General features: G+C 35.8%; 1 long non-coding RNA gene across 1 annotated transcript in view; it reads left to right on the forward strand.

Annotated features, from left to right (window-relative positions):
* The window catches only part of LOC111093606, a 46,554-nt gene that overhangs the window by 24,149 nt on the left and 910 nt on the right, over positions 1 to 21,495 (forward strand). The window contains exon 3 of the long non-coding RNA XR_005382843.1: positions 20,179 to 20,289. This is a non-coding gene — a long non-coding RNA (uncharacterized LOC111093606). The remainder of the gene's footprint in view (positions 1 to 20,178; positions 20,290 to 21,495) is intronic.

Consider the following 21,495-nt stretch of genomic DNA (forward strand, 5'->3'; position numbering starts at 1 on the left):
CAATTTCTCACTCACACAGAATCATATTATTATTAGGTCTTTTTTAATATAAGAAATACACTTAAAGCCTCTTGTCTACAATAATTGCAGGGAGTTAAATCTACAATATTCTAACATGTTCCAATGCTTAAATCACATTTAACAAAAGGAATCCTCATGCAGTTTTGGCGGGCATGTAAATTGGTGCAGCCACTGTGGAAGACAGTATGAAGGCTCTTCAAAAAATTTAAAATAGACATACCTATGATCCAGTAATTCCAATACTAGGTATTTACCCAAAGAAAACAAAAACACTAATTTGAAAAGATATATATTTCCATATATTTACTGCAGCATTATTTAAAATAGGATATAAAGGGTTAGTACCCAAAATATATAAAGAACTCAACACCAAAATATATATATATATAATCCAATTAAAAATGGGCAGAAGAACAGATATTTCTCCAAAGAAGACATACAGATGACCAACAGACATGTGGAGACATGCTCAACATCACTCATCAGGGAAATGTAAATCAAAACCACAATGAGACACAACTTTACATCTGTCAGAATGGCTAAAATCAGAAAGACAAGAAATAACCAGTGTTGGCAAGAATGTAGAGAAAAAGGAACCCATGTGTATTGTTGGTGGGAATGAAAACTGGTGGAGGCACTATGGAAGTATGAGAGTTACTCAAAAAATTAAAAACAGAATTACTATATGATCCAGTAATTCCATTATTGAAAATTTACCCAAAGAATGCAAAAACAGTAATTTGGAAAGATATATGCACCCCTATGTTTATTGCAGCATTATTTAAAATAGCTAAATTATGAAAGCTGCTGAATGTTCATCAATATATGAATGGGTAAAGAAGAGGTGGTGTGTGTGTGTGTACGTATGTATGTATATACATATGTACATGTATATACATACAATGGAATATTAGCCATAAAAAGAATGAAATCTTATCATTTGCAATAATACGGATGGATCTATAGAGTATAATACTAAGTGAGTACTTAGCATATTATGCTAATTGAATATTTAGAATACTTCCTCAGACTGAGAAAGACAAAAACGTATGATTTCATTCATATGTGGAATTTAAAAAACAAAATGAATAAAACAAAAAGCAGAATCAGACCTATAAATACAGAGGACAAACTGGTGGCTACTAGAGGGAAGGGGATTGAGGGACGGGCAAAATGGATGAAGGAGAGTGGAGTATAGATATAGGCTTCCTGTTATGGAGTGAATAAATCACGGGAATAAAAGATAAAAGGCACAGCATAGGGAACACAGTCAATGATACTGTAATAGTGTTGTATGGTGACATATGGTAGCTACATTTCTGATGAGTATAGCATAAAGCATAGAGAATCTGAATCACTCTATACACCTGAAACTAATGTAACAATATTAAATTTAAATGTTAAATATTTAAATATTAAATATTAAATAATGTCAACTATACTCAAAGAAAATGTTTTTAAAAAACATGAACTTTTGTTCCATGGAGATAAAATTTCAAATGCAATATAAATTAAGAGGTAATATAAAGATTTAAATTTGTACCACAAAAACACAAGATTAAGGTGACTTCATAAAAAGTGGGAAAGGGGGCAGCCCCAGTGGCCCAGGGGTTTAGTGCCACCTTCGGCCCAGGGTGTGATCCTGGAGACCCAGGATCGAGTCCCGCGTTAGGTTCCCTGCATGGAGCCTGCTTCTCCCTCTGCCTGTATCTCTTCTCCCTCTGCCTGTGTCTCCCTGCATGGAGCCTGCCTCTGCCTCTTTCTCCTTCTGTGTCTCTCATGAATAAATAAATAAAATCTTAAAAAAAAAAAAAGTAGGAAAGGGGAATAATGATTCAACCAAAAATCTGAAATACTCATTTATTAAATTCCTTGTGAATAATAGCATTAACAGTTAAATAAATTAGACCATAAAATCTAGAAAAATATTTTTCCTATTTTGGAAAGACTTTTTTAAGTTTCAAAAAAGATGGAGAAAATATTGATTAGATTTAATAAAGAGATTTCAAAACATATAAAAGAAAATCAAAAAGTAACAAAAGCTTATGAAAACAGTTATGACTAATAGAACTTTAAGGAATCAAGATTCTCTTTTTTTAAAAGAACTCTTCTAAACCAATAAGAGAAATACAGCCTCTGAAAAAAAATAAGTATATAAATAGAGCAATGATAAAGAATAAGATGTTAATAATGAATAATTCCTTCAGATTCAAGTTCACTAGTAATTAGAAGTAAAAATTTAAATATCATTTTTTCATTTTAGAAAAGATTTAAAAGTCATAAATCTCTTATAGCAGGCAAGAGTTTGAAAAGACACGTAATATATATTTGAAATACAAAGCATCTACTGGGAAATGTTCATCAAAGGGTAATCAGACTTTTTTCAGATTGGGGAGGTGGGTAGAGATGGTCACTTCTTTTTGCTATGAAGGAAGTGAAAAGAGAAATCATATACTGAGGATTGGAACAACCTTCAACTATTTGCTCAAGAGCTCTTACAATGTTAAGTATAAAGTGATTTTTTCCAGAGACCTTAATATGAATAAGACTGGAAGGATGCAATAAGCCCTGATTTCTTTGGAAGTGCAGAGGACAGGAATAGAGGAGTAAAATATTACTGAAAGATGGTGCAAACAAAACAGCTTGCTTGCCCCACTCTGCCCTTTATAGTTTATGGTTTTTATTTATTTTAAAAAATATTTTATTTATTTATTCATGAGAGACACAGAGAGGCAGAGATATAGGCAGAGAGAGAGGCAGGCTCCTTGCAGGGAGCTCGATGTGAGACTGGATCCCAGGAACCCGGGATCACGACCTGAGCCAAAGGCAGACACTCAATCACTGAGCCACTCAGGTGTCTCTGTTTATATTTTTTAAAGAGCTCTAGATAAAAGTCAATATAATGTAGAAAATCACATCTGGTTCTTTTGGAGTTTGTTTATTTGTTTTGTTTGTTTGTTAGGGAGGGAGAGGGATAAAGGGACAGGGAGAGTGAGAATCTGAAGTCTTAAGTGGGACTGGATCTCAGGATCTGGAGATCAAAAACTGAGCCAAAATCAAGAATCAGACACTTAACCGACTTAGCCACCCAGCCATCCCAAGTTATTTTGTTTTAATCAAGACTTTCCCAACTGTAATTTAGAATAAATAACTTAAAAACAAAGTTAAAAAAAATATAACCATATATTTCCTATTAGAATCCTTCAGATTCAGAAAAAAAAAAAAATAGAATCCTTCAGATATAATCAAAGTATAAAAATTAGTTTTTGAAGTTTCTGTCTTTTCTTTCAGGATCATCCGCTATGTTGTACTGAAAAGGAGAGTAATTATGGGGCTTAAATCTGGTGGTACAGACAATGGGGAAAATCAGGAAAGCTAGAAAGGATATCTATCATTTAAAATATGGGGCACCCAGGTGGCTCAGTTGGTTAAGCATCTGCCTTCAGCCCAGGTCAGGTCCCAGGGTCCTGGGATTGAACCCCAAGTTGGGCTCTCTGCACAGTGAGGAGTCTGCTTCTCCCTCTCCCTCTGCCCCTTCACCCTGTTCATGCCCTATCTGTCTCTCAAATAAATAAGATCTTTAAAAATAATAATAATTATAAAATGCCCCCACACACATATAAAAGCTATGGATATATATATATATATATTTCCATATGGAATAGTACTATATCCCACCAATAATTATTAGCTTAAACTTTCAGAAGTTATACAACAATGCAAAGGAGTCTAATATAATACAAAATACAGAGATATGACAACTTAGGCTTTAGATATAATATACAGAATAAAATAGAGCAATTACAAGCAGACTGGAAGAGCCACAGTGATAAAATACTGGCCTTACGATTGCACATTTCTTTTTTTCTTTTTAATCAAAATCTTAACTAGACACTTTAAAAGCTGATGTTTGACAAGTTACACTGCTTCTTTGTACCACATTCACCCAAATCTATAAAATGAAATAGATAAAGGAGAATAAGGTTCAACTCCCACGATGAATTTATTCTTCTGCTCTCATGTTCTATGAATTCCATGCCATGTATAGCTATAATAAAACTGACTGGAAAACTATGAATTCTATGCTATACATATCTATAGAAAAACCTGCTAATAATAATAAAATAAGACACTAATATACTGGCAAAATCTTTTACACCTCACTCCAACCACAAAATTGTTCAATATCTTTAATGGGGTGCGGATATTTTTTGCTTCTATTGGCTTGTTTTGCCACAATCTTTATTTTTTTTTAAAGATTTTTATGTATTTGCTTGAGAGCAAGCATGCATGAGAGAATGGGGGGGAGGGGCAAAGGGAGAAGCCGACTCCCTGCAGGGCAGGGAGCCAGATGCAGGACTCAATCCCAGGACCCTGGGATCATGACCTGAGCTGAAGGCAGATGCTTAACCAACTGAGCCACCCAGGCACCCTTGTTTTGCCATAATCTTTTAATACTGAGGCAAGCTTGGGTTTCTCTCATTACTGGCTGATGGGAACTAAGTACATTTTGGTGTCCATGACCAAAAAAACAAAAAACAAACACATACACAGCCCTATCCTTTCAGTTTTACAATACTGTGATTATCTGATATACCAGTGAGACATATAATTTATAACCATAATCCTTGAAATATCTTCTCCCATACCTATTTGACTATAGGATAGGTATGTGGGCAACATATATCTGAAGAGAAGTTCCAGACTGAATTATGGTTCATTTCAAACAATTAAAAGTCTTTCAAATGTTCCAATGAAAATATCAAACTTATTTTCATTCCTACGATAGATACAATCCAAGGTTAAACAAACAAGAGAGTGGGGAGAGGTTTATAAGATTTCAAACTGCTAGTTGAATATACTAAGAAGTAAAAATCAAAATAAGAAAAGTTGTAAATTGCTCTGTTGTGCATAAAGCTTTACATTTATTTCTGATATACAAAACATTTCATGCACAAAGAAGTATTCCGTGTATGGTAGGGAAATAAAACGTAAGGACAAAATAATTTTATTTTTGTTGAGTATCAAAAGTAAAAGAAACTGCTGTCATTTCTCAACTACTTTTTTAAACATTGACATCCTTTTCTTTCAACATTTCTATTTTGAGGAGCTAATTCTTCTGACTTAAATGGAATACTGCCCTCCGGTTTTGAAAATTTTTAAGCCATGATTTTCTATTATTTCCTTAAATCTCTATCTCTATAACAGAAGATAAAATTAGGAAGTATACCTTCATCAGTCACATTGGGAGCCATTCCACTCTACAATTTTCTAGGATACATGAAGATGGACCCAGACTCTCCAAATATTCTCTCTGGGCCTTTTGAAAAGCGTAACACTCTTCAGTTTGCTGGGGCATCATTTAATTTATCATAGGAGTCCATGTGAGAGCAGCAACTAGCTGACTTTGTCAATAGATTTCATCAAATTAAACAATTTTGAGCTGTATATCCTGAATTCGTATGTGCTAACCAATATAATTTTGAACTTTATTATTCATATATAACTTTATGGGTTCAACAGCTATCTGCCTGCAGGGATAAACACCTATACGCACGCTACTGTGATTGGTGGTAGTCAGAGAAACAAAATAACTTTTTAAAGTATTGCTATTCTTTCAAAAGCCTTTACCATTTATTTAAGGGGCTTTCCTTCAATGCAATTAATCAAAGTTCTGAAATGTATGAAGATAAAAATTCTATAAAGAAAAGTGGGTTTCAAATAAATACAATAAAGCATTTCTTTAGTTCAAGTTCTTCTGTTATCTATTGAATGCTGGATCTTGGAGGAACATCAAAGAATGAATTTTAAAACCTGGCTACAGTAGCTTACAATTTCACATGGAAAAAAGAAGCAAAAATATTATATAAGACTTTGGGAAGTGCTGTGACAGAGGTCGATGCAGGAGGCCAAACCAGAGAACCTGACAGTGGACCAGCAGGGTGCCTAGAAGGGATGCCTTCACTGAGGCTAAAAGGCAAAGATCAGGAAAGTTTTCAGAATAGAAGCAACATAAATAACTACAGAAAGGAGTAAAACTGCACAGATTGTTTTGAGAAATACAGGATGTTCAATATTTCTGGAGCGTGAAACAGAGGGAAGGGGAATATTCTCATGAGTAAGCAAGAGAGGTGTAGAAAACAACCCAGAAGGAAGAGCAGAAGAGCAACACAGAACAAAAGTAGCAGCTCGATCAAGAAGATACTCACTGTGCCAAAAAGACTGACCTTTATCTATGAGCAACAGAGAGCCAGGGATGAGAGAGCTTTAGCAGGAAAGCAAAGAGAGTTCACGGGGGTGGGAGACTGACCCACCTAAGGGTAATATAGTAGATGGATTGGTAGTATAGGAGGTTAATATTAGAATTTCAAGCTAAATTCATTCATCTTACTTCAACAGACAGTTAACACATGATACAAAAAGTCTTACGTTCTTTCTTTATAATATGCCTTTATATAAAATGTTGTTTACAAATGTGATAAATAACCACTATCAGGATTGACTTGAAAGCCAAAGATAATATTGAGTAATACTGAGACGTAATCTCAAGTCTTAAAATGCTCAACCAGCCTTCAACCAAAATACATTCCATGTTAGACACTGTCAACCAATCTCCTAATTTTCCCTTTGTTTTCTTGGTTAAAGGGATCAACTTTCTTTAGTTTCTTTTTATTGTACTAATTTTATTTGGTCTGCTTTCTGCCCCAAGTTCCCACAGGGTACTTCAGAAAAAAGATACCAAAAGGAATAAAAATAAAACCAGTAAAAAAAAAAAAAAAAAGTGTAAGAAAGTACTATCATGTGTTTATGCAACACATAAAGTGAATAAAAGATATTGAATAAAGAACTGAAATTATAATCTTGATAAGATATTACCCAAAGGCAGTAGCAAAGAAAATTTAACTGAGAAATATCCAGTCTAGATCAATCATGGCTGCATTTTCAAAATAAACATATTGTTGTCCAAAATCTAAATCAAACCCATTAAGAAACTGGGAGGTAGAACTTAAAAAAGGACAAAACAAAGCTTGATTCAGAGGCTAAAATAAGCATTATATGATCAAAATATAGTCTAAATTTACGTGAGATTACCCTCAAAGTATTTCTGAATTAACAGAACTAATTTTGAAACATCTTGCATTATTTGGAAATTATACAGGATTCAATAAAAGTGATATTCTAGAATGACTGGCCTCATCTTAATATAATTACTCTACATTTAGACCTACTCCACCTGCCATTTTGGATGTGGTTTATTCTATCTTAAAATGAGCTGGTTCCTGAATATTAGCCCTAACACAAAATCTGTGCCAGAGTATCAGCTCTTCCTTGTATCTCTTTAGGCCTACAGTTCAAGCTCTGCAAGACAATTTAGTATTATCTTTGTTTTTAACTTAAATCTGTAATACAGAAACCCTTCGGAGCTATAATCAGCACCTATAACTCAACGTAAAAATTTTAAGTATCATGCTAATGCTTATGGTCCTGTAATTTAAAAAACAGCAACAGGGAAGCTTTCACTGTCAGTAGATAAGCTTCACCTACTTACTGCCATACTTCCAGCAAAGCAACATATTTACCTTCCGTGCCATGTGCAGTGGACAGAAACCACCTTAGTTTATAAATTGCGTGGGTGTTCAAAATCAGAAAATAATAGAAAACTATTTCTGTCCCCTTCAGCACCACTGCTTTTTTTTTTTTTTTTTTAGCACCACTGCTTTTAACGTTAATCTGAAATATACCTAACAATAGCAAATAAATTAACATCCCACAGCACTGTGAACCCACAGAGAAAGGTGTCCAAGTGCTGAAGGTGACGAAACGAAAACAAACTACGGACCATGAAGCAGGACATGTTAATTCACTGACATTAGTAGGGAATTGCTTTCTGTACAGAACCAACTAGCAAGTTGCTTGAACAGATAAATTCTCCTCAACGCTGATGTGCATCTTGGATTCAAGAGACTGTTCTGGCGTCTCATCACTCTGTTCTCTCCGTTCCCAAAGCTGGTCCTTGATCCACTTTCATGCACTGTCAAAACGACGTGGGCTTGCTTTGTACAAGACCCTGTGCTGTGCACATTCCCAGCTTACGCACTGACAAGGCTACTGCATCGTCACACGTACGTCTGAATTTTTCCCTTATTCCATTTCTGGACCACTGACTGCTATAAACTCACAAATACAGTCCTGTCTTAATGCTGATACGAAAGCAAACAGAATTTACCAATCAGAAGACTTCAAGTTTGACAGAACCAAGAAACAGAAACTTGCTGAGAGGACACATGAGATCAGTGGGGGAGCACCTTTTCCACCCTGCACGTATTTCAGCATGATCTGGACGGGCACAACATCCTTCAGGGCAGTCCACAAAATCGCAGTGCCACCCAGAACAGTCTGAAGCAGCAGGCAGCCCCTCCTGGTTAGCTGTAACGTGCCGCACAGCCCTTTGCTCACTGCCGCACGCAGAGCAGCCAACAGGGAGAGGAGTTGACGAGGAAGAGCAAGAGCCAGGAGACCGAGCTGGCTGCTTACTTACCTTCTCACTACGGCATGCGTGCTCCGCTCCTCTAACTTTTTGTTTCCTCTCTTGTCATAGCTCAGCGGCGAATGGTTATGATTCAGCAGAAGTGTGAACCTGACAGTGAAGAAGGATTTTTTAAGAATAAATGTTGGAAACGAACGTTCTCCCCACTGCACACTGTAGTCCGCCTTCCCTTGCCCTCTGCGTGCGTGTCTCTCTCCCGCTTTCTCTCTCTGCGAGGCAGCTACGTAGTGGTCTATAAATATTGACCTGACACTTGCTCAGTGCTTTACTTGCTCATGGCATAGGTCTGTGTTACTGAACACCCTGGTAAGACTCCGGCGAAGTTCTCAGCTGCTCAGACAAAGCTGTGGATTGGCTCGCTACCCAGCAACCCTGTGCCTGCCTGGAAATACCATTTTGCTGCCAGCTTTACAGATGCTATGGGCCTTTCCTGAGGCCCAAATCAGGCACAGAAGGGCAATTATGAGGTTTGTCTGAAGAAACCGTTTTTTTCTCAAGCAGGTGAAGAAAAGGGGGAGGGGGTGGCTGGGTGAAGTGAAAGACAAGACAGGAAACATTTGGCTTTGTTTTGGCCAAACAACATCACTTCAAGCCCTTCATAAAAGCTATACCTAAATGTCATTCAATCAAGCTTTATAAAACCGAATTACTACATCTTATGAATGACCAAACACAGAGGCAAGCATTTTTATAATTGTTTTAAATATTGCTTCTCACGGAATGAGGCTGTAGTAACTGGGTAATTGGTTACAAAGAAATGTTTCAACACAGGTACCTTCATTTCCAGAATGTCAGAAATGCACTGAAAAGTGTATTAATCAAATCAAATTATATATTTGGTGAAAGAGGCTAAAATATAATCTGAAAATTATATGACTCAACATATTAACTACTTCTAAATTTTCAATCATAACCAATTGAATTATTTTACTCTATTTTTTTAGATTAAGGATAAAATCTAAGCCATGACGCTATATAGCCTGCAGGTGATATGAACAAGGTCAGCATTATCTACATATAGCACACATAATTCCACAGTAGGAATGATTAGAAAATAAATCAAGTCCATATTTTCTATTCTTCTTGCTAGAATAATTGTATGTTTGTCTTACTGAAAGTTTGTTTCTTGATAGTAAATCAAGAGTAAAGAAAACCTTAGAAATAATCTGGTCACTTACTCATTTTACAGATAAGAAAACCGACACCCTCCCCTCCCCCCCTGCTAACTTAACTTATCCATGGTCACATGGCAAGTTTCCAGTAGAGTCAAACCTAGAGTCTTTGCCTTATTGCTCACAATCTGCTCTCCTTCTACTACAAGAGTGATTATTAAACTCATTTTTACATTCAAAATCCTATCTTCATGTAAAATTTTACTGAAAGCCTTATCAGTAAGGGCAAACGTTACAGCCAGAAAAATAGCATAAAACAAAAGTAGCCCTTTACAGTTTGACTCCCCAAAAAAAGTTATGCACAAGAATTAACTTTCTAACAATTTTTTGAAAGATTTTATTCATTTATTCATGAGAGACACAGGAAGGTAGAGACATAGGCAGAGGGAAAAACAGGCTCCCTCTGGGGAGCCTGATGTAGGATTCAGTCACAGGACCCCAGGATCACACCAGGAGCCAAAGGCAGACGATCAACCACTGAGCCACCCAGGCATCCCATAAATCTCTAGCAATTGAAATCCACTTTGTTTCATTCAATAATTAATATTTGCCCAATAAGTTAACTTATTCCCAGGAGAGGTATTCAGCTAACTGCTGAGGAGGCAAAGATAAAGCATAGTTCCTACTCTCAGAGACCTTACAGTCCAATAGCAGAGAAAAACAAGCTAATGACCAAACTGTTTGTGGGATGACGAAGACTAGTAGAGAGAGGTAAGGAGTACTGGAGCATAGGCATCGCATCCAATATGAAGTAGGGGTTCCATGGGGAATTCCTCAATCAAGACTTCTGCATATTATAGCAAGGGTTTGAGGCAGTGAGTCAAAGACTGGAAAGAATAACACAGTAAAGTCCAAGAGGCAGAAAAAGGCATGATACAGAACTTCAAGGAGTTTTCTTGCTGGAGCATACAATGTGCAGCAGGAAATGGTTACTTTTTTTTTTTTTTTAAAGGACTAGAAGGATAAAAGTGATGAAAGGTTTTATATACCAGGTTTAAAAAACATGGGTTTTATACATCATGCTAGCAGTCTTCAACTATTTTTTGCTTACAGACACTTAAGAGGCTTTTAAATTATGGAACCACTCACACATTAGCAAGTTAACATGGATAATTTTTCATTTGTGGTAAACTAGGTATGTGTAGAGAATTTAATTTCTACCCTATTGAAATACAGACATTTTAAAGTGAAACTTATAAGAATATTCAATGGAATCTAAGTCTATAGTAATTTAATAAAACTATTATTTTTAAAGATTTTATTTATTCATGAGAGACACAGAGAGAGAGAGACAGAGACATAGGCAGAGGGAGAAGCGGTGGGGAGCCTCATGGGGAACTTGATCCCAGGATCCCGGGATCACACCCTGAGCTGAAGGCAGATGCTCAACCACTGAGCCACCCAGGGGTCCCAACTATTATCTGTTTAAGTAATAAATTAAGAAACTTATTTTTTTTGAGATTGAGAGTATAGAGGGGCAGAGGGAAAGAGAATCTCAAGTTGACTCCCACAGAGTGCAGAGCACAACCTGGGGCTCAGTCTCATAACCCTGAGATCATGACCTAAGCTCAAATTAAGAGTCAGATGCTTAACTGACTGAGCCACCCAGGTCCCCAATAAACTCTCTAACAGCTGAAAATTCTACATTACTCTTTTATTTTCTTGACCTTTATTGCAATCTCACGCCCTCATAGAATTTCTATGTAAAATATTTTATAATTCTTTATCATATTTCTCCGCAACAAAAATTTAAGGCATTAGTTGAAATTTTTAAATTGTTAAGTCTTCTATGACCCCGGGGCAACGTCCCATAGTAAGATTTGGGATAGATAAAAGTGTGCCTTTCTTTTGTAAAGTGAGAGGAAGATTGTTATGAATAAACCATTGCTCTTAGCCAGATTAATATTAATAAAGAGTTTATGTAGAAGTTGAAAATCTGGACAACGACTCCATTAAAAGCATCCATTCAAATACTAAGTGAAAGAAACCAGTCTGAAAAAGCAATATACTGTGTGATTCCAATTATATGACAGCTGGACAAGGCAAAAACTATATAGATAATTAAAAGATCAGTGGTAAAAAAAAAAAAAACTAATTAAATAAAATAAAAAAATAAAAGATCAGTGGTCACCAGAAGTTTGGGGTGGGGTGGGAGATGAGTAGATGAAGCATAGGTGATTTCAAAGCACTACTCTGTATGATATGTAACAGTAGATGCCATGCATCTATTGTTATGGATTTGGCAAAACCCATAAAACTGTACAACACAAAGACAAAGCCCTAATAAAAACTAAGGACCAGGCAAATCTCTTCCCTTGTCTTCCTGAAAGCATGTGTTCTCGAGAAAGTATTATTATTATTTATTGAGCAATTACCATCTATTAGGGGCCTTAAAAACATTAACTTTAACACTAAAAACAACAGAAAAAGATGGGTATGCTTTCACCTTTTTTTAAGAAAAAGAAAATGGGGCTTTCAGGAGGATTGTCTGAAGTCATCTAACTAACAGATCTGGGATTCAGCTCAAATCTGACTGGACTACAGTAGCACATACTGGCTTCCTATCCATCACTAAATAAGACTGGGTAGAGGCTGCCCAAGTCAGGCAAGGGAGTAGCCTAAGCAGTGCCTTCAGAAAGTCAGAAAGGAATGAAATAATCTATGCTGTACTTCTCCCCAGGAACTGCTAGAATATTGAGTATTAAAGGGTAGCAAAAAGAGGAAATTAATAAAGTGATCTGTGAAAGTCAGTGAACAAAATTAAAATAATTGTTATGTGTTATTAAGAAGAACTTAAAGGGTTTTATCTTTAATTTCACTGAAGGGTAAGGAACACATGAAGAATCAAATGTACAAAGAGTCAATATTGACAAAGTGTCCGTTCTTCCCAACTTTATCTAAGGATTCAGTGCAATTCCAGTCAGGACGTTATTTTGTGGATATGGACAATCTGATACTAAAGTTTATACAGAGAGGCAAAAAAACCCAGAATAGTCAACACTGACATTGAAGGAGAACAAAGTAGGAGGGCTGACACTACCTGATATCAAGACTTACTAGAAAACTACAACAATCAAGACAATGTGATGTTGGAGAAAGAACAAACAGATCATTGGAAGAAAATAGCAACCCAGAAACAGACTCACAGAAATATAATCTACTCATCTTTGACAGGAGGACAAAGGCAATATACATAATACAGCAAAGATAGTCTTTTCAGCAAATGGTGCTAGAACAATTGCACATCCATACGCAAAAAAAGAATCAAAACAAAGACCCAAAGACCATATACTCATCACAAAAGTTAACTCAGACCTAAATGTAGATACAAATTATAAAACCCATGAAAAGTAACATAGGAGAAAATCTAGATTACCTTGGGTATGGCAGTAACTTACAGATATAACACCAAAGGTATAATCCATGAAAAAAACACTTGACAAACTAGACTCTGTTAAAACTAAAAACTCTGCAGAAGACAATTTCAAGAGAATGAGAAGATAAGCCATTGGCTAGGAGAAAATATTTGTAAAAGACACATCTAATAAAGGACTGTTAATCAAAATTTACAAGAACTCCTACAATTCACCAGTAAGAAAATAAACCTAATTTTAAAATGGGCCAAAGAAAAAAAAATAAATAAAAAATAAATAAATAAAAAATAAATAAAAATAAAATGGGCCAAAGACCTAAATAGATATCTCACTGAAGAAGATACATAGATTGCAAACAAGCATATGAAAAAGGTGCTCCACATCATATGTCAACAGGAAAATGCAAATTAAAACAGTGAGATGTCGCTATACATCTATTAGAATGCCCAAAATCTGGAACACTGACAACACCAAATGTTAATAAGGATGTAAAACAAAAGAAACTTTCATCCACTGCTGGTGAGAATGTAAAATGGTACAGTTACTTTGGAAGAGGGTTTTGTGGTTTCTTATGAAGCTAAACATATTCTTACCATAAGACCTAGCAAGCCTACTCCTTGGTATTTATCCATAGGAGTTGAAAAACGTATGTAAGCACAAAAATCTTCACAGGATGTTTTTGGAGCTTTATTCATAATTGCCAAAACTTGGAAAAAAACAAGTTGAGTAGATAGAAACTGTAGTACATCCAGATAAGGGAACATGATTGATTCAGTGCTAAAAAGAAATGAGCTACTAACCTTAAATGCACATAACTAAGTGAAAGAAGCTAATCTGAAAAGGCTACATGCTATATATTTCTACCTATATGACACTCTGGAAAGGGCCAAAATATGGAGATAGTAAAAAAGATCTGTATGTGTTGGGGCAGGAGGTGTGGTGGAGGGATGAAAAAGTGAAGCACAAAGAATTTTTCAGGCAGAAAAAATACTCTATGTTTTTATAATGGTGGATACATGTAATTATACACATGTTCAAGCCACCAGAATGTCTAACACCAAGACTGATCTATAAACTATGGACTCTGGTAATTACAATATATCAATGTAAGCTCATTAACTATAACAAGGGACCATTGATAGTGGACAAGGTTATACATGCATGGAGGTAGAGGATATATGGAATATCTCTGTTCTTTCCATTTTGCTTTAAACCTTACACCACTCTAAAAAAAAGTCAAGCCTTAAACGAGTCAAGGGTGGCTCCTCCCTTGGGTAGATGGATCTTTGCTAAGAGATTATAGAAAGAAAGAACAACTGGAAAAGGAAGCTGGGAAGTAAAGATTCATTTAGTCTTTGAACATGATGAACTGTGGTACAGCCAAGTGAACATGGTCAGTAAGCATTTAATATACTAATCTATAATACAGGAGAGATGAAAACAGTATCAATTCAATAGCCTTCTAGTCTTGTTTTCCTGCTTTAAACTTTTACCATTAGCCTGTTCTCAACACAGAAGCCAAAGCAGTCATTTAAAAATATCAGATAATAGGGGTGAGTGGGTGGTTCAATTGGTTGGATGTCCGGCTCTTAATCTCAGCTCCTGTCTTGATCTTAGGGTCATGAGTTGAAGCCCTGCACTGGGCTCTACGCTGGCTGTGGAGCCTACAGATAATATTTATCTTCTACTCAAAAGAGAGTAAAAGCCCAAGTTCTTTTTTTACTTTTTTTAAGAATTTATTTATTTATTTGAGAGAGAGAGAGAGAGAGAACATGTGTGCACACAAGAGCCAGAGAGATAGGGAGAAACAGACTCCCTGCTGAGCAGGGAGCCCAATGTGGGGCTTGATTCCAGGACCCTGAGTTCATGATCTGAGCCAAAGACAGACACTTAACAGACTGAGCCACCCAGAGGTCCCTGAAGCCCAAGTTCTTACAATGATTCATAAAACCCGATCTGATCTGCTCTTCATTCTCTCTCTGACATCAACTACAGTCTCCTTCATTTTCACGGCTGTACCCACTTGATCTCCTTAAATGTGCTTGACAAGTTTGCCCCTGGTATCCTCCTATTTGCTGTTCCCACTCTAGTATGTTCTTCTTGCAGACAGCTTCATGGCTAACTGGTTCACCTCCTTCAAGCTGCTGTTCAAATGGCAACTTCTCAGTGAAGCCGACCATCCTCATACTATTTAAAATTGCAAACTTCCTTCTTTATTTTTTATTATTGCTTATCTCTTCCATTAGAATTGAGGTTCAATCAGTGACAACCCAGATTTCATGTGCATAAAATGAGTCTCATACATAATAAATCCACAATAAATGTACTGTATAAATAACCGAAACACAGTCTGTGAGCCATATATCAACATACATGGTTCCTGAAGTAAAAAAAATAGTAAGAACCCCAAACCAACATTTAAAAGGTGGGTCAAGGGGAAGGCCTGGGTTGAGTGCCTTCAGCTCAAGGCATGATCCCCAGGTCCAAGGATGAAGTCCTGCACTGAGCTCCCCACAGGGAGCCTGCTTCTCCCTCTGCCTATATCTCTGCCTCTCTCTCTGGGTCTTTCATGAATAAATACAATCTTTAAAAAAATAAAAAATAAAAAATAAAAATAAATAAAAGGTGGGTCAAGGAAGAGAAACCCATGAAGTTTGTAAAACAATGATGAATATAAACAAACAATGAGTAAATGAGAATAAGGGTGAGTGAGGATGTAGTAGTAGGAAGGAGGGGTTGACAATGTCAAATGCCATGGAAGATCAAATATGAAAGGGACTGAAAAGAGCCCGTTATATACATCATTTAGAAAGCACTTGGATACTAAAGATCTCTGAACAATACATTTTAAAAGGGTGAATTTTATGGTATATGAATTATACTTCGGCAAAACAGGCATTAGAAAGAAAATAGAGAGCACTGGTGGCTGAGCTGTTTCCACTGGAGGTGGGAGGCCAGCAAGTGAATTGAGACATGGAATAGAAGCTCTCTTTCAAAACTCTGACCATGAAGAAAAGGTAAAGAAACAAGAGGGTAATGACTGAACATAAACAAATGATGATTCATTACAGTGTAAAAGTTGAGTGTTCTGAAGTCAAGCTGACTTGAGTTTTTATCTTTCTCAAGTTACACTGTAAGTTATATACAACCTTAGTTTCCTCATCAATAAAATGAGTTTAAAATTAGTACTTGTGGGACTTTGTGCTGGGTGTGGAGCCTACTTAAAAAATTAAAAAATAAATAAAAATAAAGTAAGATTAGTACCTGTTTTATTGGATATAAATACTTCATTCTCTTTGTGTGACTGAATATTTCACTGTAGAGACACACCACATTTTATTTACCCATTCATCAGTCGGTGAACATTTGCATTGTTTCCACTTATGAGTTATTATGAATAATACTATGAACTTTCATGCATACACTTTTGCATGAACATGTGTTTTCATTACTCTCAGATGAATATCTAGAAGTGAGATTGCTAAGTAATATTGTAATTTCATGTCTAACATTTTAAAGAACTGTCAAACTATTTTCCAAAGTGGCTGTATCATTTTTTATCCCCACCAGCAATGTATGAGGTTCCAATTATTCTGCATCCTTATGAACACCTGTAATTATCTGCCTTTTTTATTATATTAATACTTGTAAATATAAAGCAGAATCTCATTGTGGTTTTAATTTGTATTTCCCTAAAGACTACTAATGCTGAGCATCTTTTCATGTGCTTATTGGCCTTTTGGCTATTTACTCTTCACTTCCAGTAAGTATAATTTCAGAAAACACTAGGACCAAGTAAAGCTTAAAACGTATTTTCAAGAGCGCAGCAAAGTTGGATCTGGCATAGGCATAACAACTCACTTGTTAGAGAAGTAAATGTATAAGCTAATAAACAAATGAAGGATTAGTAATTAGAAATACTTGATTGGTATATCCTTTCAGTTTTCAAACTAACTTAATTTAAATTCCTATCCAGTCCAATAGAATTTTTAGTATACAAAAAAGAAACTTTTTTACAAATGCAATTACAAAGAAGATGTGCTAATCCTCTGTTATTATGACAAATACCTACATTAATATCTTTAGTTTAGCAATAATAAAGTACTCCAACAGATCAATATTAGGAAACTGGGCTTATAATCCAATAATATTAATGCTTTAATTTAATGCTTCTTTGAAGACAAAGGTGAAAAAAGTAAAAAAAAAAAAAAAAAATGATTAAGTAGCCAATGACTTAAAAGTTTGCACTGAGAGGATGCCTGGGTGACTCAGTGGCTGAAAATCTGTCTTCGGCTCAGGGCATGATCCTGGGGTCCTGGGATCGAGTCCTGCATTGGGCTCTCTGTGAGAAGCCTGCATCTTCCTCTGCCTGTGTCTCTGCCTCTCTCTCTCTCTGTGTCTCTCATGAATAAATAAATAAATTTAAAAAATAGTTGTGTTGATAAACATAATCAGATATGAATACTACAAATTTATCCAACATCATAAAGAATGAGATACTCAAGGACAAATGGCTATAAGGAAAATATTAGTAATCCCAGTTCCTAGACATTTTTCAAAAAGACCTGAGGGAATATGGGTCTTTCAATGTAAATGACTGAGAAGAAAGGTGAATGACTCTACAATGTGCCTAGTTAGTAGCTAATAGTGGACTGTTTCCTCCTTTACAGGCTTACTATGAGTCCTATCACATACAAAGTCACTTACCTTGAACGCTAAGATTCTTTGTTTCCAAGTAATAAATACTTTAGGCCCCCTCAACCCAACAGGAAAGTCATATACAAATCTACTAACTTTTACTGCTGCCAATTTAAGTATTTATCCATTATTAGTTTTGAGAAGTATTGACGCACAATTAATAAATAGTTCATTTGTTCAACTAGAACAATGTTGTATATAAACTGAAAAGAATACTGAACAAAAAACCATAGCGGAGAAAGCATGTCCTCTTTAGCTTTCATCTGATATTATACCAACTAACACCAAAATAAACTAAAACATTTTATTTTATTTTATTTTATTTTTATTTATGATAGTCACACACAAAGAGAGAAAGAGAGAGAGAGAGGCAGAGACACAAGCAGAGGGAGAAGCAGGCTCCATGCACCGAGAGCCCGACGTGGGATCTGATCCCGGGTCTCCAGGATCGTGCCCTGGGCCAAAGGCAGGCGCCAAACCGCTGCGCCACCCAGGGATCCCTAAAACATTTTATCATTTATAAAAAGAAATCATTTTGAGACCCACAGTGCTTAGAACACATATAACTAGTATTAATAATAAAATTCAATTATATTTAATAAAATAAGGTAATAATAAAAAGTTGAAAAGCATCAGAGAGATCAACCTATTTTTATGCCAGCATTGTTGTTAACTGGACATATATCAAAACCATACTAATGCTGTTTCATGCTTCTTAATAATTGCTGAGTTCATAGATATGTATGAGTATTTGTTTTTCTCTTCAAACTACATATATAGTCTTATAAGGACAATCTCAGAAGTGTTTTTTAACATAATATTTGTAATATAATTTCAATCATTCTACTTTTAAATAGTGTAAAGTTCTTAAAATCATATCTTTAACATATTTTTCTTGAAGAATTAATACACACTAATTCAAATTTTTCTATCACTCCAAAACAGAAACTAAATTAAGCCTATGTGTCAGTAACAATCTTCATGATGATGAGAATTTTTAATTGTATTAATCTCTAAATTGTTCTATTATCCAAATGACAGATTATCCCACATTTGAACAATTATTTTTCACCATAAAGATGTAGATGATCTCTTCATTCATACAAATACCATAATCATCAATGCGATATTAATGTAATGGAACACTTCTTACTGGAAAAAAATTACAATATATTTTGTTGGACAGTGGAAATGGAATCTCAGGAAAGTACTAAGTGTCCTCTCCAGGGAAGGAGGGGTCATTAAGGTGGTCCTGAAATCACCCACACCAGAGGGATCTCAGTCAGCTGAGGCAAGAACGATGGCTGTCCCCTAAAATAAGCTAATGCCATATATCCCATAGGACAGAAAGGGAAAAATACCAGCCAGGAAGGAGTCAGAAAAAGCCAAGTCAATGCGAGAGGAAACTACTTCTCTAGCACTATTAAGTTGACTTTCTTTGCTATTCATTAATCGTATAGCAGTAGCTCATAAAGATATCACTAAATGATTAAATTTAACAGGAACTGAAAATAGGCATGCACATTAAGTCTGATCATCCATAAAGGAAAAGAAAAACAACACTGGTTTATTTTATTGCTCTATGATGAATCTGCTTTCATATGAAGGATATAAATTTTGAAACTAAGGAATATAACTACTCATTTTAAGACCACATTTTTTTCTAACCAAAATATATTTCACACACAAAAAAAAGAGTAAGAGAATGTAGAAAGAAAACAATAAAGCAAACTAATTAAACAAGAGATGAATGAGATATCCACTACTCTAGTTTGAGTCACATATAAAACGTGGCTGCTTCTATTGGCTGTACTGCCTGACAGGACCTGAAATTTCCTTGAAATGTGGTATCAAAAATAACTAAGGAGTAAAGCAGGGGGAAAGAAAGACTAAAAATGAAAAAAAAAATCTTACATTTAACTTCTGAATTTTGGTCAATCTGCATATTGTCATATACATTTCTAAGAGAGAATTAAATCATACTTTGAGATGGACTAAAGCAATCTTTCTAGTTTTCGTCAGCATTAGTTTCATTAGACTATTTTGGAGTCAGTAAAAACTACAAAAGAGTACACTTTGAGGTGATTTTTCCCCTTCCTCTGATTTGCTTCATTCCAAGTATTTCACCTATGCTGACTAAGACTAGAGCTGGAACCATGCTAAGGATAAGTGGGTGGTAAAAGTAGGAAATATAAGAATTAAGAGTATCTTTATACTTTTTTCATCATCCAATAAAAAGATGAAATAATGTTAACTAACAGTACGTCAATTTAGTCATCAACCTGCTTAGATTTTTGTTCTGTTTTGCAAAATATTTGTGCTTAGAAAAGCATATACAAACTACCACTCATACTTGATGCTTAAGGAACCCAGCAGAGAGCATCAAGGAAAGTACAGGAATGTCAAAACATATCCTCAGGATCAAGGGATCCATGCTGATGAAGTAAAAACCTCTCTTACTGTCCATCTCTTAATGGTAAGTACAAATTTAACAACTCACTTTTATATAGCACTTCAGATCTCTAGTAAGTGTTTTCATATGCCATCTCATTTGTTCATTAGGATGATCCAGTAAGAAGGTATACCCACTTTACATATAAGGAAGCTAAGTGCAAAGTATGTAAAGGAAGAGCCCAACCAGTCAAAGCTTGAAAGAAATGTAGACAGAAACTGAATTCAGGTCTTTTCACATTAAATCCTTGGCCCTTAGTACTATATCTTTCAATTATACCAGAGGGACCATATCTTAGTAGAAATTATTTTCTTGTGGAAAAAATATTAATTCCTAGAGGAAACACTGAAGCCTTCCAGTTTGGGGCATAAATATTTTTGTTGATAATGGCATGCACGTGCATACACATACAACCAGTACTTCGGTTATGAGAGTACCATTACTTAGTCATCCAAAATAAAAAATCCCAGTTTCACTTCTGCTCTCCCCCAATTGCAATTTAGTTACTAAAACTCAAGAACCTGTCTTTGAAATCTCTCTCATCTGTCCCCTCTTTGCCCTTCTGTCTGTTCCTACCAAAATTCAGATTTAACTTTTATATAACCTCAAATACTGAAAGCTGGGCTCCGGTCACCACTCTTATTTCTCTTCTACCAACCCTCTGCACTGCTACTACAAAGAAAAAGTCAACACCCACTCTTGCCAACAACAGAGGATTTGAACTTCTCAGCACGGACTACTATGGTCCTCTCTGCCATCTCGACCTGACCTTACCCTTTTGGTTTCATTTCTCCTTTGCCCACAACACAAATCCCCTATTACATTCTCCTAACACATCAGACCATATGCTCACTGGGAATGCTATGGGTTGCACTTCCTCACTTCTGTGTCTTTTCGTGCAGTGACATTCTCTAAATGTCTATGGAGTAGCAATAGCACCAGTACAGTACTGGATCTGGCTACATGGGAACACAGATTTGAATTAAAAGGAAAATTCCTTTGCATGCACTGACTCTAGTATTAAGATTCCCTGCTCTCCTTGCTTGCTATCTCCTTCGCAGAAATAGGACAAATTTCTTGGTTTCAACTTCTGAGTGCTAACAATACAAGGGAAAAGTACACACCAGTTCCCAGGCTGCTGGCAGTAAAGGAGTGATACACTATGCATTCCAGGATGAGTTGGGGGGACCTAATCATCATTTCTGTCCTGGGTATTCACTCCCCTTTCTC

The sequence above is a fragment of the Canis lupus genome, chromosome 32, assembly GCF_011100685.1.
Source record: "Canis lupus familiaris isolate Mischka breed German Shepherd chromosome 32, alternate assembly UU_Cfam_GSD_1.0, whole genome shotgun sequence".
Taxonomy (NCBI): domain Eukaryota; kingdom Metazoa; phylum Chordata; class Mammalia; order Carnivora; family Canidae; genus Canis; species Canis lupus.